Source organism: Ursus maritimus, unplaced genomic scaffold, assembly GCF_017311325.1.
Source record: "Ursus maritimus isolate PB19 unplaced genomic scaffold, ASM1731132v1 scaffold_10, whole genome shotgun sequence".
Taxonomy (NCBI): domain Eukaryota; kingdom Metazoa; phylum Chordata; class Mammalia; order Carnivora; family Ursidae; genus Ursus; species Ursus maritimus.
The window spans coordinates 43,329,551-43,346,933 of record NW_024423344.1 but is presented as its reverse complement, the minus strand read 5'-3'; the positions used below and the strand labels follow the sequence as shown (position 1 = coordinate 43,346,933).

General features: G+C 33.8%; 1 pseudogene; it reads left to right on the top strand.

The window, feature by feature from the left end:
* The first annotated feature begins 231 nt into the window (after positions 1-231).
* Positions 232-1,188, top strand: LOC103659150 (annotated as a pseudogene).
* The last annotated feature ends 16,195 nt before the right edge of the window (positions 1,189-17,383 follow it).

The following is a 17,383-nucleotide window of genomic DNA, read 5'->3' as shown; positions in this document are numbered from 1 at the left end:
TTTCACCAGCGTGAACAATATATATCCCTCCATTCCCTAATTTTCTGATTAAAGCCTAAGGCTTTTTGCCCTTCTGCAATGTGAGGATGCGTCAGAAGGTGCCAGCTTTGAGTCAGAGAGAAGATCCTCACAAGATTATGATAGGTGCTGGCACCTTGATTTCGGACTTCCAGGCTCCAGAACTAATATCCACACTTCAGTTTCTGTGCCTTTCAAGAGTTTTAATTCATCATGAATCACCCATCATCAGAAGAAATTCAGCTGAGGGCTCACCAGGTTATGGATGGGTCTCTGGAAAATGCAAGGAGAATCCTAGGTTTAACCATTGAGTCTCAGGATGTAAGAGTCAAGACTAACACTATGCTGGATGAATAAGGGGTGCAAATAAACCATATACAAGAAGACATGGACCAAATAAGTAGAGATGTGAGAGAGGCAGAGAAAATGTTAGCAGGACTCAATGGGTGCTATGGCCTTTGTGTCTGCCCATGTAATAAGATAAAGAAGTTCGAGGCTGGTAAGGCTCATAAGGCAACATAGAGAGATGGCAGAGACAACTCTTCTAGCAGTGTAATACCTAAGTAGCCAGGCCATGTGACAAATGGTCAGCCTCAGCAAACAACCATAGGAGCCATTGATAGCAGATACATAAACATACAGTCAGGGGCGCCTGAGTGGCTCAGTCAGTTAAGCATCTGCCTTGGGCTCAGGTCATGATCCCAGGGTCCTGGGATTGAGCCCCACATCAGGCTCCCTGCTCAGCAAGGAATCTTCTTCTCCCTCTCCCTCTGCCCCTCTCCCCTGCTCATGCTCTCTCTCTCTCTCAAATAAATAAACAACATATTTTAAAAAAACAACATATAGCCAGTGATGCTGGAGAAGATGAAATGGAAGAGAACCTGACTCAAGTGGGCAGTATCCTAGGAAATCTAAAAAAAAAAAAAAAAAAAAAGGCCCTGGACGTGGGGAATGAGATTGAGGCTCAAAATCAACAAATAGACCAGATCCCAAAAAGACTGATACGAGGATCATATTAACATTACTGGTGGCAGAGAAAAGAAACTCATTGACAGCTAAAGTGACTGCTACACTTTTTTTAATCATTTATTCACTTTCTTAGCTAACCCTTCAAGTCATTACCCTTACAGAGTTTGAAATTTTGGTTCCATAGTCTTCTAATTGAGAGATAATATGGAAGAAGGGCAGAAGTAATAGCCTCTGTATTTTTTTTTGTATATTTCTATGTATTTTTTCTATGTATTTTCTATGTTTTTTTTAATTTTTTTTTATTAAAATACAATTAATTAACATATACTGTATTATTAGTTTCAGGGGTAGAATTTAGTGATTCATCAGTTGCTTGTATCACCCAGTGCTCATTCCATCAAGTGCCCTTATTAATGTCCATCACCCAATTACCCCATCCCCCCCCACCTCCCCTTCAGCAACCCTTAGTTTGTTTCCTAGAGTCGTCTCTTACGGTTTGTCATCCTCTCTGATTTCATGTTATTTTATTTTTCCCTTCCTTCCCCTATTATCCTCTGTTTTGTTTCTTAAAGTCCACATAGGAGTGAAATCATATGATAATTTTCTTCCTCTGATTGACTGATATTACTTAGCATAATACCCTGTAGTTTGCTCCACATCATTGCAAATGGTAAGATTTCATTTTTTGAGGCTGAGTAATATTCCATTGTGTGTATACACCACATCTTCTTTATCCATTCATCTGTTGATGGACCTCTGGGCTCTTTTCATAGTTTGACTGTTGTGGATATTGCTGCTATCCACTCTGGGGTGCAGGTGCCCTGCCTTTGTATGTTTTTATGTTCTCTCTTGCCCTGGAGAGTAGACTGCTGCTCCACCTTTCTTCTAGTATTTTCTTTCTCAGTTCATACTCTTAGGTGGGTTTTCATACATCATATATAGTGTTATTTTTCATTCTCTTCATCGATTTTATCAGGTTCTTTTGATTTCAAGATTTGGAAGTATTACCAAAGACAGTTGAAAAAGAAAGCTGGGGTGGGGAGGAAGTGGCACAAGAAGAGGCAAGAGATAAGAGGTTGGACCTCAGTAAAACCCACAGTCCACAAAGCAAAAGTTGCAGAGCCACAGTAAATACCTAATTGGGCTTAGTTTTTAATTAAGTTACCGTTATTGCCAATTTATGCTAATGCTTGGTTTTGGAGATTTTATGCACAATATTTTTGTCATATGTGATGACTTTATAGCACCCCTGCTGTGAAAACCAGAATGAGTTTTCTTAAAGTGAAAATAAAGTTTCTTAATTTCTGAACTCTTGATGACTCATATATGTACATAGGTTTTCTGATCTTATTTCATATTGTGCCATAAAAGAATGCTTTGTATAAATGAATGGCTTTTTATTTTCATATTATGGTATCATGGTCCCATTATAGGCCTGTTAACCTCATTAATTTATCATTGGTCTTTGAAGGAAAAAATATGTAAATATGTATGCATGACATGAGAATTTATGTTTAAAGCAGGGCTTAAATTTTTTTGGAAAAGTTTGACAAAGTATATCATGTCAATTCAGTTTTACCTCAATGCCCAGAATTATGTTTAGATAGGAAAAAAGAAACTCATTTTGATCTCAGGTAGAAAAATAGATTGCTTTGAGTTTCATGTAGGTTTAAACTTTTAAAATGCCAGACTTTATTTTGTTTAACTGAAAGTAATTTGGAAAATTAATCAAAAAGTCTGAGGCTTTTTATATGTGTATAGTGCATTGATTTGAGTTTGTAATTAATTTAAAAATAACCAAATAATCAAAATTTATTATTTTTATTGAAAAATAAATAAAACACATCCATATAGCACCATCTTTTTTTATAATTTCATATTATTTTTAAGAAATTAACAACTTCAGATATTTACAAATAAATCAATCATGCATACCACTTCTAGGCTTAGGGGTTTTTGTTTTGATTTTTTGGTTTTCTTTTTATAATATTCCATTTCTTTGATATTAATAACACTCAGTATTTTTTTTGCTATCAACTTGATATAGTCTTCCCAACTGACCCTTACTTACTTTTAACAAAAGCACAGCCGCATTCCTTTCAATAGTTATATTCCATCTTTTTACTGATTACTACTCAAAGTAGTCAATTGAAAATTATTAAAGCTAGCACAAAGCTCTTTTAAGAATGAGTATATTTTACCTTTGATAAGAGCACAGCTCAACTGGTAGATGAAACTTTGAGGACATGCTACAGGATGGCCTACTAGCAGGAACTTTTTATTATGTGTAAATATCTGTCATTATTTTTTCAAATGAGTAGAAAGGGCACAGGCCAGGTCACTGATTAAAAAAAGGTCATTTTGGAGAGTTTATAATTTCCTACCCCTCACCCCCAGTACCCAATACTGCCAGTCTGGTCACAAATCCATTCTGTCCTATATAGTTCTTGTAAATGTACACTGTTATTTAGTATTGTTACCGTTAGCTAGTTTCTAGAAACAAAACCAAAGAAATCTTTCTCAATTAGCTTTCTTCTACAAAATTCACATTCATCATTTCAGGATTGATTCAAAGATCTCATCAGATAAATATTAAACTATTCTGTTACAGTCCCCTGATCTGGAGGGTGTTGCTTCTTCTTTATCTTATTTAATAAAAGAGTGTGAAAGCGTGTAGGAAAACTATGTAATGTAATTATTGTTTATCTGTAGGTCTCTCATACTGCACAACAGCATAGGCCATGAGATACTTTAGTGAAGAGCCATTATTTTATTCACATTTAAAAGTATTCAGTTTTGAGTAAGTAACGTGGTAGGTATTCAATAAAAGCATGTATTCACTGCTTACTAAGCTCCAGGAACTCCAATATGTATTTTTTTTTTATATGGGTTATTTCGTTACCCATTGAAAGAATACTACAAAGCTCATCCTATTAGTTATTTCAGTTTTACAGATGGTATGTTGAAAGTGAAAGAATTTACATTTTTGCTCAAAGAGTGTCTTGCAGGTAGTAAATGTTTGAGCAGTCTGTCTGGGCAAATGATGGTGAACATTTGATATAATGTACCTGCTCTTCTGGTGTTTACAGACTACTGGGGTGATCATACATCAGTCAAAGGGTTTTAACAAAGAATGCATAATTATACATTGGGGTAAATGCACTGAATCAAAGGATGTATTACTTTTGATTATATTCTATGTTTTTATATTTGAATTTATTAACAGATTAAATTTATTTGTTGCTATGAGCAATACATTTATAATCTTGTCTTATATTACTTTGCAGATAATGAATACTACCCATAATAGATTCATTTTATTTAAGCCATGAATGCAAATTAGTTCCAAATTCTGGAAGTTATCCCAATGTGTTAGTTTCACTGAAAAATACCATGTTCTTAGATTTCATATCTGAAATATTTACAGTGTTACAAAGATTCATTGTGTCTCTCTTCCTACCTTAGTCTTTGTACTTAACAAAAGCATGTCATACATATTTGCAAATGTTTCATTAGAAGAATTATTTAAAATGAGATTTTTTTCTGATATTCTTTTATGAAGAGTGCATTCAGTCTCTTAAAAGAAATGTTTCTGTAGACTTGTCATTGTAATATTATTAATGAGAATTTTGTCCTCACTCCTTAAACTTCGTATTTTACCTACGTTTACTCTTTAGATAAACCACTGTGTGGGGAAACTGGTGAATATATATTTTGCTATTATCAGTGTTTCTGATTATTGTGGTTGTCCCTTAATCCTATTGATCTTAGTCCTGAGTCATACTTACTGTGTAGAAATCAATATTAATCTATTAAAACTGTCACCAGTGAAAATAGCAGACTGGTTTTCTGCTTGGAGTTAATTTTCTGAATGGATCTATATTTCTGGTGGATCTATTTTTATTATTTTTACTGATGTTTGTAATAGTAATTATATAACCATGTAGGACAATCTAAAAGTCAAACATGCTATATGTCAAGAAAGAAATTCACAATGAGTGAAGTAAAATATTTTTAGAAAGAAACTGTTATCCCACAAAGGAAAAATATCATTTTATGAATAAAAGGATTATTTGAGAAAGGAAAGTTTTGTCTTAGGGTTTCTTCTAATCTCATATTCTGTAATTGAAGTAAAAGGTTGCCAAATAAATACAAATATACATAAATGGAACAGATTTACCATCCAGAAATAAAGGCAGATACACTCAGGAACCTAATATATATTTACAAGTCTCTGAGGAAGAGATGCTTCAGTTTGCAAGTGAAATTGGCTTGTATAACTTTCTATTGGAAGAAAAGCAAACATAAATCCACGCTTCACATCACATGCTGAATTGATACTTGATGAATTAAAGACATTCATTGAAAATAAAATATTAACATGTTAATAAAAAAACTGAAGATAATACTTAAATGTTTGTAAAATCTTACAGTGGGGAAGATATTTCTAAGTAAAACCTTCTCCTATTCCTCCTCCCAAAATATTAAAAAACAAACTGGAATCATAGCAGCTCTTAAATTATCAATGTCCTGAAACTCACTTTTAAATAAATTTACTGAATATTAGGGAAAATTCAGTTTATGGCTATAAATGCTTGCTCTGGTATATATATATACACAAATTATTGGGAGACTGTAAAATTAGAATATTATTAAGAGGAATAAAAATGCTTAGTCAAGTTTTAAAGTGACTTTAAGTAGTGTTCTATACAGCACTGAAGGAAAATATTATATATGTCATGACTCTAATCAATGTTTTTGCTCTTTGAATAACCAACACTATATTAATCATTCCTACTGGTAGTTTTCAAAAAAGGAGGGAAAATAAGTTCAGCTCATTCATTATATCCCCAATAAGTCTTAGAATCCATAATAGGAAAGATGGAGATACTGAATTATGTGAAATTTTAAAATTTACGTAACAAAATATATCATTAAAAGATAAACTGAAAATGCCAGACAGAAGAAGAAAAAAATATAAATTGTGTGAAAAGGATTTTTTCCCAAATAGATTATTTATAAACCATTTTTTAAAAGAGATAGAAAAGAGTGTATGCTGGCAATATTCAGAAACTAAGGTTAAAATAAGCAGGAAAAAAAAGGCAAGTGTTCTAGTAGATAATGTCTTTAAAATCAAACCACAAAGCTGGTTGCAATACAGGATCATTTTTAAGTTTGAAATAACACTATGTACAATAAAGTATTCAGATTAGAGGTAATTATAAAATAATATTTGATATGGTTTTAATCAAAGCTACAAATCAAATCCTCATGCAGAGAACTTTTCTTCTCTAAATTTCTTCTAGATTTTTTTTCCCTAAAATGTTGTTATTTTGTTTGTTTGTTTGTTTTTTTAACACAAAACAGGTAGAAGTTGCTATTCTCATTAAGGCGCCAAGAGATTCAAATTGCTTCTATGTGACTTGCTCATTTATTGGTCAAATGTTGAATATTATGAGTCTAATCAACCACTCATATATCCTCTGATCATATGACATTGTTAAATATTCAAAAAAGCCTTTCGAATAGATAAACTAATAGCATGAATTCATTAGTATGTTCATGTGTGGTTCCTGTTGAAAGTGAAAGTACTGTATGGTGACTAACATAACATAATAAAAATTATTATTAAAAAAAGATAAAAAAGTGAAAATAGATGTTATATTATCTGCTATAAAGAGTTTCGTTTGAATATTTTATTCATGATCTAACTCTAAATTCTAATAAATCTGATTCTGAGAGTTTGTTTTTCTTATAAGTGATGACAATAATCTCTACTTTGTGTAAAAAAGCTAGAAAAAAACATTAAGAATAATATAGAATTAAGAGCCAATCAAACCAAAGTAATTAAATGTTTTAAAATTGAGCAAATAAATTCCTTGCTAAAAAATCATTGTATTTTCTGCTACAACTCCAGCTGGAAATTTAACTTATATTAATAATACTTTTTGTCAGATCAGATATGATTCCTAAATAACAACTGATATATGTCTTTTCATTCCTCTAAAATTAAAGGAAAAACAGTGAAAGAGACTTTTCCTCCTTCACTTAAGGTATGCGAACCTCATCAAAAAGTGTTACTCGGTCTTTAATTCATTATTTTCTTTAATTTTGTATCTTTCTTTTCATGGTTGTTCTTGACATAGCACTTATTCTTCCTGTTACAGAATTCCTTTTTTATACCTCAGGATGATGGTCTAATTGCCTTTACATGACTGCTCTGTCATTACTAAAAGTATTCTTACTGAAAATTCATGTTTTTGGTCTCTGCCTTTGAAATCATCATATATTTATATTTCTTCTAAGTGTATAATGTCCTTTCTCTCTCTCTTTTTTTTTAAAGATTCTATTTATTCATTTGAGAGAGAGAGAGCGTGCACATTTCGACAACTCCTTCCCCCACCAAAGTATTGAAGAACTATATATATATATATATATATATATACTCACATAAGGAAATAGTTGTTATCTAGTCTAATCCTAACCTGTGTGTGGCAATATATTCAATATTGTCACTGAAAATATTTTGAAGCAATATGATTTAAACCTTAGGTTTGCCTTAGTAAAGTAAAAAGCAAGAGTGTTTCTTTATAAAAATTAAGTGTTTTTTAGTGATACTCATTTCATATCACCTTCCCATAGCTTTGTCCTGAAGAGGCAGAAACAAATTTATATACTAGTTTAGTATACTTTTGTTATGGATTATTTTTTAAAGAAGCACAGTGAGCATGAACAATGAATAGAATGCATAATGTATGGGAAGATGAACAGTGAATAATAAATTTTTAACTTAAACAAGAACCTATTTCTCTCGAGGCTCAATAGTTTGATCAACACCCTGTGTTTTAAAATGCAGCTTATAACCTACCATACTGAAATAGGTAGGAGAATGTATTTCAGATAAAATGTGAATTAAGAAATCTCATCCTTTGGTTACATGTCTCAGGGAGTTGGACTTTTCCCTTTAATAAATATTTCAATCTAAAGAGAGACGCCTCAGTAAAATGAAAACAAATGACAGTGCTATCTCCAAAGAGACAGTGTATTATTTTAAAATGGATGAAATGGCCCATGCTCTGCCCTATGACAGTTAAATGCTCAAAATGAGACAGTCAAAAATGCAGTTAACTCGTTCCCACAGACATGAAATTGAGTCTCCATTTTTGTTCTAATTTGAGGTGAAGAAGAGAGAAGGAAAAAGAGCACCAAATCTAAAGAATACTCTTACAAAGGTTTTATGTTAGCAATAACCAGGGACATAGCACAATCTTAAACAATGTCATTGCAACTTAGATCTAACCTTATTGATGAACACCTAACATTCTTCATTGTAAGGATTCAAAAAGTGGAAAACAATCGTTCAGTAGTTATTAATGGATAATTAATTTTAACTGAACTATGAGTTGCTAGGTCTTTAGATTTGAGTTTGAAAATTTTATTAGATGATAAACTGGCAATGGAATATGAAACAAATATAATCACATGGATTCAGATACAGTCCTGATATGCAGTTCTGTTGTCTGATCCATATCAGGGATGCTAATGGCATCCAGTGTCTGACTGTCAGATTTATTTTGTTCTAAGCAAAATTTAAAACTTCATAAAATCTCAGGACAAAATGTCCCTCAATTTCCACATTTGCCACAATGTAGTAGAAGAAATTTTGTGAGGGAATATATAAATATTTGTACATATTTGGTGATAGGATTTCTCCTCTTTTTTTTTTTTTCCTCACCTCATCTTTTTGNNNAAAGAGTTATTTTTTACATATTAAAATGCAGCCAAGTTAGGCTATAGAAGTAATTACTATTAGCAAGATAAAGTCCGTTTACCTTTCAAACAGCTTTCAGCTGTTACTCTTTAAAAAAATGAAACTTGCGTAGAACAAATTTCATCGTTACCCCCAGGGAGTTAATGATCTGGTGGAGTTAACATAGAAGTGACATCATGGTGGGGCGCCTGGGTGGCACAGAGGTTAAGTGTCTGCCTTCGGCTCAGGGCGTGATCCCGGTGTTATGGGATCGAGCCCCACATCAGGCTCCTCTGCTATGAGCCTGCTTCTTCCTCTCCCACTCCCCTGCCTGTGTTCCCTTTTTCGCTGGCTGTCTCTATCTCTGTCGAATAAATACATAAAATCTTCAAAAAAAAAAAAAAAAGAAGTGACGTCATGGTGAACAAGCTTACAGCACAGTGAGGTTGGTTCCATCTTGGTAGAAGTACAGAAGGCTCTGAGGATTAGTAAATATAGAAAATCAAGCCAGACTCCAAATCACAGAGTGTTTCTGGATGAATATTAATGATTCAAACAAACGGAAATGGAGAACTAAAATTGTCTAAGCAAAAGGGACAACAGAAGAGACCTGGAAGGGAAGAGAAGAGAAGCATTGTACTTCAAGGGAGTGTAATTCAGTTAGCCTGGGAGAGGTACACATCATCCGGGAAATGTAGAACATTTATGGCCTGTGAAGGGATTTAGATTTTCGTTCTGAAGCCAAGGGAGATTTGTCAGCCAATCTCTGGAGCTGCAGTGGGAACCTGAAATTTGAGTGAGTCAGTGGAGATGGGGAGAGGATGCCCAAACCAGAGGCAGGGAGACATTTTACAAGATGGCACAGTGTAATCTTCTTGTTAAGAAAAAAAAAATCCACTTCTTTTCTTTTATATCAGTGGTCTTCAAGTGTCACCCTCAGATCCCTGGGGTTTCTGAGATAAGTTCATAGATGGGGTCCATAGATGAATGCTATTTTTGTAATAATGCTAAAACATTATGTTTCCTCCTCACTGTATTGACATTTGCACAATGCATTCTCAGGGGGAAAGTCTGGTTTCGTTTAAGACTGTCATTGCTAAAGCAATAAAATTTTTAAAAATATATTGTCTACCTTTCAGTCAGGTCTTATTTATATTCTGTGTTACAAAATGGGAAGTTTGCATGAAGCACTTGAGTTGCATACAGAAGTACCTGGTTATTTTGAGGGATATCACTTACGCAGTTGTGTGAGTTGTGAGCTGAACCAGCAGCTTTTGTTTTCATGGAAGATCATATTTACTTAACCCAATGACTGAAACAGAGTATGGTTTTGCAGGCTTATTTATTTCTAGACATTTTCTCAAAATGAACAAAAAACATAATAAGCCTGCAACTTCAAAGAAAACAATGAATAGTACTTCTTAATTTAGAATATAATGTGTTCCAAACTGTCTTTACTTTCCCATTCCCAGTTCTGCTCAGGATCAGAGAACTCATAATTTACCCCAGTTTACACTACTGGCACATATTTGTTCTGATTTAATCTCTATTATTTTTCATTAAAATTCCCAATATTAGAAGAGATAATTGGCATATCATTGCTCTCAATCTCAAAATTTACCCCAGTTTACACTACTGGCACATATTTGTTCTGATTTAATCTCTATTATTTTTCATTAAAATTCCCAATATTAGAAGAGATAATTGGCATATCATTGCTCTTATACTTTCTAGAATTGTATGGGTGTTAGCATTCAGGTAGCAGATGTCAGAATGATGAAATAAACTAACTAGCATTATTTTCCTTGAAAACACAAATATCTGGGCCCACAGTGGAAGATTCTGAATTAGTCATTGTGAGTATTTTTGTTTTGTTTTGTTTTCATAAATACTTTAGGTGATTGTAATGTTTGGTCAAGATTGAAAAACACAGACCTAGACTGTTTTCCCTGAAAGTTAATTATGCTATGTAAGGTAGCAATAATAAAAACTTTGTCAAATTTGATTAAATCTGCAGGCATCTCAGATCCCTGTCCACTACACATTTTTCCTTAATTTGTCATTGAAAGAATTTAATGTCCTTGCAAATATATCTTTATTGTAGTGATGAGCTAATTATTACTTCTATGATCCAAACTCCTTTGAAGGTAGCTAATTTCCCAATTTCCCAAGTATGAATCCTAGAGTACTTCCAAAGGAGGTCCAGATGTGATAAAACAAAGAAAATAATGAGTAGTACTTCTCAATTTAGAATATAATGTGTTCCAAACTGTCTTTACTTTCCCATTCCCAGTTCTGCTCAGGATCAGAGAACTCACATAATTTACCCCAGTTTACACTACTGGCACATATTTGTTCTGATTTAATCTCTATTATTTTTCATTAAAATTCCCAATATTAGAAGAGATAATTGGCATATCATTGCTCTCAATCTCAAACATCAATTTTTGAATCTCTACTGCAAACTGTAAATTGCCACCAAACACTCCACTTAGATTGACTGGAATATTTAAGAGTTATAATCGCCTTAGCAAAAACAAATTTGTGGCTTAGAGTAGAATCTTCATTCTCTTAGGCAGAGATGCTAACAAAATTATCTCTCTGCTGACAAAAAAAAAATGGAATGAAATATTTCAAGTTTTGATTTGCCATTTAACTTTTGGAAATGCATAGATAATATTTATATTCTGCACAAATCTAACACTAAGTGGTTATAACTCTAATGGCATAGGATATACATAATGTATATTCATGAATTAGTTGTACAATACTGAAATGCATCAGTAAGTAACAGTTTTGCATTATACAACCTACAAACATTCATTTACCAATAGTTTGTTGATCCATTTGCAATTCTTCTACTGTTTATTTAGAACTAATTTCCATATTCTTCCAGATATGTAAACATGCTACCCTATTAATTTAACTTCGGGATTCCAGTTCACTAGACAGCTTAATGCCCCTATTACACAATTGCTCTTGTTCTTTCTACTAAAACTGTAATTTTATGAAATCTTGTAGTAAGTATGAATATAGATTTACTAATGAAGTAAAGATATTAATATTTGAATGCATTCAACTCCTCAGAGTGCATACTTAATGGAACATACAGTCAACTAATATACTAGAAAAACTTTGAGAATGAGATTAACTATCTGTGTGTGACTTAAGCTTTTACCGAGAAATATACATTTCTATCAAATTAGCTGAACCTATTCTTTTAAAAAGGGTACACAAATTTAAATTTCAAAAACTAGGAATTTTTAGAAGGAGACACAGATTTTAATTATACTAAAGTAAAATGAGGCATTTCTGACATTACATTTAATCTTACTCTGTCAAAGTGAACATTTGAGACAGCTGTTTACTGAGTATAGAGACAGTGTGACAGAATCTGTGGGTGTGTATCATCCTGGTGGGTTAAATAGCAGACATGAAAACAACTATACAGGTTGATGACTGCACCAGTTTAATGTAAGAAAATTCGTTGAGAATCTCCCAAAAGAAAAATTTAACTTAAGAATCACAGATGAAAGGTAAGCAAGTTTGCAGTTCCTGTTCAGGTTTTATTTCTAGTGATTTTTAGTCATATTATCAATTTACCTTCTTGGGGCAAAACTATCCCTGAGATTTTATTTATCTGCTTGTAAGTGCATGACAGCGTGATGTTCACCTTAACTTGTACACACATTTGTAAACTAGGATTCTTTTAAATTTTCTGTAACACTAACATGTAAGATACAACTAAGTAATGCCTAAAACCTTTGGCTGAGCATGTGATCTTAGGTGCATTTAAAGATGAGAAAAGTGAGTTCTTCAGAAGAAAAGAACTTTCCCAGTGCTGTGATGACTAAGTCAGCACAGGAATACATCTACTTTGAAAGTCCCTGGCTATTATAGGACACTGTAGCAAATTGACCATGGGAAAATATTTCAGACTAATGATGACATTGTATTAATATGGGATGAACTCTTAGTTCTACCATAGATTGTAAGAATCTATTATGGTTTGGTTCCTTTGACTCAGGTCATGATCCCAGGGTCTTAAGATCAAGGTGACCATCAGGGTCCCTGCTGGGGGGGGGCTGCTTCTCCCTCTCCCTCTGCCCCTCTCCCCCCACTCCTCTCCTGTTCTCTCTCACATGTGTTGTTTCTCTCCCCCTCTCTCAAATAAATAAAACCTTAAAAAAAAAAAAGGAACCAATTTCAGAATCCAAAAATGCATGTTTGATAAATATGTTATTTCTTCTCCTTTTAAGCACCTTTTAAGCACTTTTAACCACTACATTCTTCATTTCAATACAGCTTTGTGAGTGTATAAATTGTATTATTTATGTTTTTATCTAAGGCATTGTATATTAGGTATCAGGTGACCCATTGAGCATTTAACTTAAAAAAACTCATAATTATGGTCAGTTACTGTTTTCTAATCTAATAGCTATTTTTGAGTTATGGATAAGGAGATCGTATCTCATCACTCCCATTAAACAGTATGCTGGAAATCACGGTTAGTGCAATAAGACAAGTAAAAGAAATAAGTGGTATGCAGCTTGGAAAAGGGAGAAAATAAAACTGGGTTTATTCACAGATGTGATGATTTATTATGTAGAAAATGCTGAAGAATCTATAAAAAATGTCTAGTACTAATAAGTGAATACAGCAAGATCACAGTATAGCCTCAATATGCAAAATTCAGTTGCTTTCTACATACTAACAATGAACAATTGGAATTTAAAATTTAAAATAACTACCACTTCTATTCATACTAAATATTGAAGTAATTTGGACTATATATAATAAATTATGTGAAGAATCTGTGCTGAAGTGAAAAGACTAATGGAGGAAACAAAAAATATGTATAAATGAATGCAAAGCTATTCCATGTTGAGGAATTAGAAGACTCCATGTTTTTAAGATGTCCATGTTCCCCGATTTGATTGATATAATACTAATTGAAAATGCAGAAAACTATTTTGTAAATATTGGCAAAGTAATTATAAAGATTACATGGTAAGGCCAAAAGCTTGGGATAACCAAAACAATACCGAAGAAGATGAACAAAGTTAGAGAAGCCACACTACTCTTTCAATAATTCCCATAAAGTTTAGTAATAAAGATAGTGTGGTATTGACAAAGTAGTGGACACACAGATCAATACAAGATAATGAGAAATCCAAAAAAATAGACCCACACAAATATGGGCAACATGTATGGTTTTTTTATAAAGACACAGGGCAAATCAATGGAGAAAAGAGTCATTTCAACAAATGGTACTGGAACAATTATAAAGCATATGCAAAAACAAAACAAAACAACTTAGATACAAACCTTATACCTTTCAAAAAAGTTAGCTCACAGTTTATCAGAGATGTACATTTGGCCGGCCAAACTATAAAATTTCTAGAAGGAAACAAGAGGAAACTCTACATGATCTTTGTAATGAGGTTTTAGAGAAACACCAAGAGCATGATGCATGGAAAAGAAAAAAAAAACCCAATAAATCGGACGATATTAGAATTAAAATTTCTGCTCTATGAAAGAGATAGTTAAGAAAAAATGCGTGCTGAAAACTGGAAGAAGATAAAAGTAAAACACATACCTGATAAAAGACATTGGGATGGTTAATTTCATGCCTCAATTTAACTGGCCATGGCACACCCAGATTAAACATTGTATCTGGGCCTGTCTGTGAGGGTGTTTCCAGATAGATTAGCATTTCAACAAGTGGACTCAGTAAAGTAGATTGCCTTCCCCAATGCGGCATTATCCAACCTGATGAGGGCCTGAATAGAACAAACGCTGGTGGAAGGAGGTACTCATCCCTTTTTTGTGCCTCACTGTTTAAGCGGGGACATCTCATTTTATCTTCACTGACCCCTGGAGTGGGATTTATACCATTGGCTCCCCTGCTTCACAGACCTTTAGACAGGAGCCGAATTATACTACTGGCTTTCCTGCGTCTCCAGCTTGCAGATGGCATATCATGGTACGTCAAAGCCGCCATAATTGTGCAAGGCCAGTTCCTCTTAATAAATCTCCTTTATATTGATCTATCTATCTATATACCTGTCTCCTATAGCCTACTGGTCTGTTTCTCTGGAGAGCCATAATACAGACATCTATTCAAAATATAAGAATAATTCTTTTAAGAATTTAAAAATTTAAAAAGCCAATAAAAAAAGGTAAAATACCTTGAAAGATAGCTCACCAAAGAAGATATACAGGTGGCAAAAAAGCATATGAAAAGATACTTGATATCATTTGTCAAAGAATTGCACATTAAAACAACAGTTAGATACCAGTATAGACCAATGCAATTGATAAATTCCTAAAATCTGACAATATCAGTTTCTGACAAGGATGTGAAAGTAACAGGAACTTTCATTCGTTGATAGTCGGAATGCAAAATGTTATATCCACTTTGGAAAACAGTTTGGCAGTTTCTTAGAAGACTAAATTTTGTCTTAACATATAATCCAGAAATCAAGCTTGTAGCTATTTACCCAACTGATTTGAAAATGTATGTCCACATAAAATCCTGCATATGAAAGTTAATAGCAACTTAAATCATATTTGTTACTAATTGGAAACAATCAATTTACCCTTCAATAGGTGAATGAAAGAAACAAAAACAAAAACATAACAGTACATATAAACAGAGAAGTACTACTCAATAATTAAGAAAGGATTAAGCTGTCAAGTCACACAAGGATATGGGTTAATCTTAAATGTACATTGCTTTGTGAAAGAAGCCAATTTAAACAGCCTGCATACTGTATGATTCCATTTCTATGACATTTGGGAAGACAAAAAATACTAAGTAAACACATCAGTGGTTGCTAGGAGTTGGAGGGTATATGTTGAATAGATGAAGCAAAGAGGAATTTTATTGTTAGGGGAGTGAAATTACATGAGATTGTAATAGGTATACCTGGTCCTATCCAAATGTCAAAATTAATAGAACTTTAAAGCACAAAGAATGAATCTTTACATGTTTAAATTAAAAAACAAGACAAAACAAAACAACAATAACAACAAAAAGGAAGTTAGAGGATCCCAGGATGGAATACCAAATGTGATTTAAAAAATATAACTTCCTTAAATATTTATGAAACAAGCTCACTGAATGGGGTAGAAAAAAGGAGCCAAACTAATTAACTTTGGAATTGAGTGGCATATTAAAAGACTAAAGCCAAAAGGAACCCTACACCAGGACTGCAGTCTGGTTGAGAAAGGTGTCTCCCACCTCTGTACAGGTAACTTGAAATACTGTTAAGGCGCTCCGTGCTCTGTAGTCATGGCACATGTTTAAGATTGACTTTGCCCTGTGGGTTCTTCCACGGGTTCTTCAGAGGTTCTTTCGCGGGTTCTTCAGAGACTGACGCCACCAGACCTCTCCAATTGTGTGGGCCATGCCTCTACTTCTATTGCAGCTTATTCCTTAGGAACTCTCTTACTGCTGGGGTTCTCTGCTATCATGCCAGACTTCCCTCTTGGGCGGGCTCCCTTCTAAAATGAGGCCAGGCTGATACGCCTGCAGAATTCGTATGTAGTCACGGGGATTCACTCACTTACTAGCTATTCCCAGAAGGGAGAACAGTTATGTTGCAGATGCAGCCCTTTACCCTGCCACCCCACAGTTCACTTCATTTTTCCCAAGCAGGGGACAGAAAATAGTCCTTCATGTCCCCCAATTACTGAAGCACATAGCACATGCTCTGAGGTGTTCTGTTGAAACCCTTTCCACTGTAGTTGGGGTTAGAAATAGCATCCTTTCATCCTTATCTCCTGTTTTTATTTTGGAGAAAGCCACGCAGACCTCTCTCCTAATGAACTCCTCTTTGGAAATACCCCTCTTTTTTTTTTTTTTTTTTTTTTTCCACATTGTCTCAAGAGTTCTTAGCCTTTATTGTGTTTATGCTTCAGCTGAAGCCGAGGTAGTGAGAGTCCCATTTTAACATCATGTTACAGTGATCTGGGCTTCTGGAGTAGAACTGTTTGGGGTTTCTTTTTTTTTTTTTTTTTTGTCTTGTTTCCTTTCACTTAAACCCGTCACCCTAGTAAATAAAGACACTTAAGGAAATGTAAAAAGAAAAAAGAAAGACTTCTTGTAATATGATCATTTGTCATTTTTTTTAATTTGCTGTTTTTATAATTTAAAGCATTACAGGTAAATCTTACTTTAATGTCCATTAAATTAGAGACTACAACTTCCATTTATAACTGATATGCAAAATTGTGAAAGGCTCTAAATAATAAACACTTAAGCATAACGTATTGAATGCTTATATGACCAATATGATTCATTATAGGTAGTGCAACTCCAGAAGGAGTAAAAGACATAATCCCACAAAATTTCTTGAAAGTACTATACTAGATTGAATAGAGGTCCCTAGAAGATATGTCCACATCCTAACCCCCGGAACCTCTAAATGACCTTATTTGGAAAAAGCGTCTCTTGCAAACGTAATTATATTAAGGATCTTGAGGTGAGATTCATCAGGATTATAGGAATGGGTCCTAAATCCAATGAAGAGACAAACAGAGGTGACAGAGAGGGAGAAGAAAGAAGGCCATGTTCCAGAGGGAGACAGAATTGGGATCATGCAGCCACAAGGCCTGATGACCAGCAGAAGCCAGAGGAGG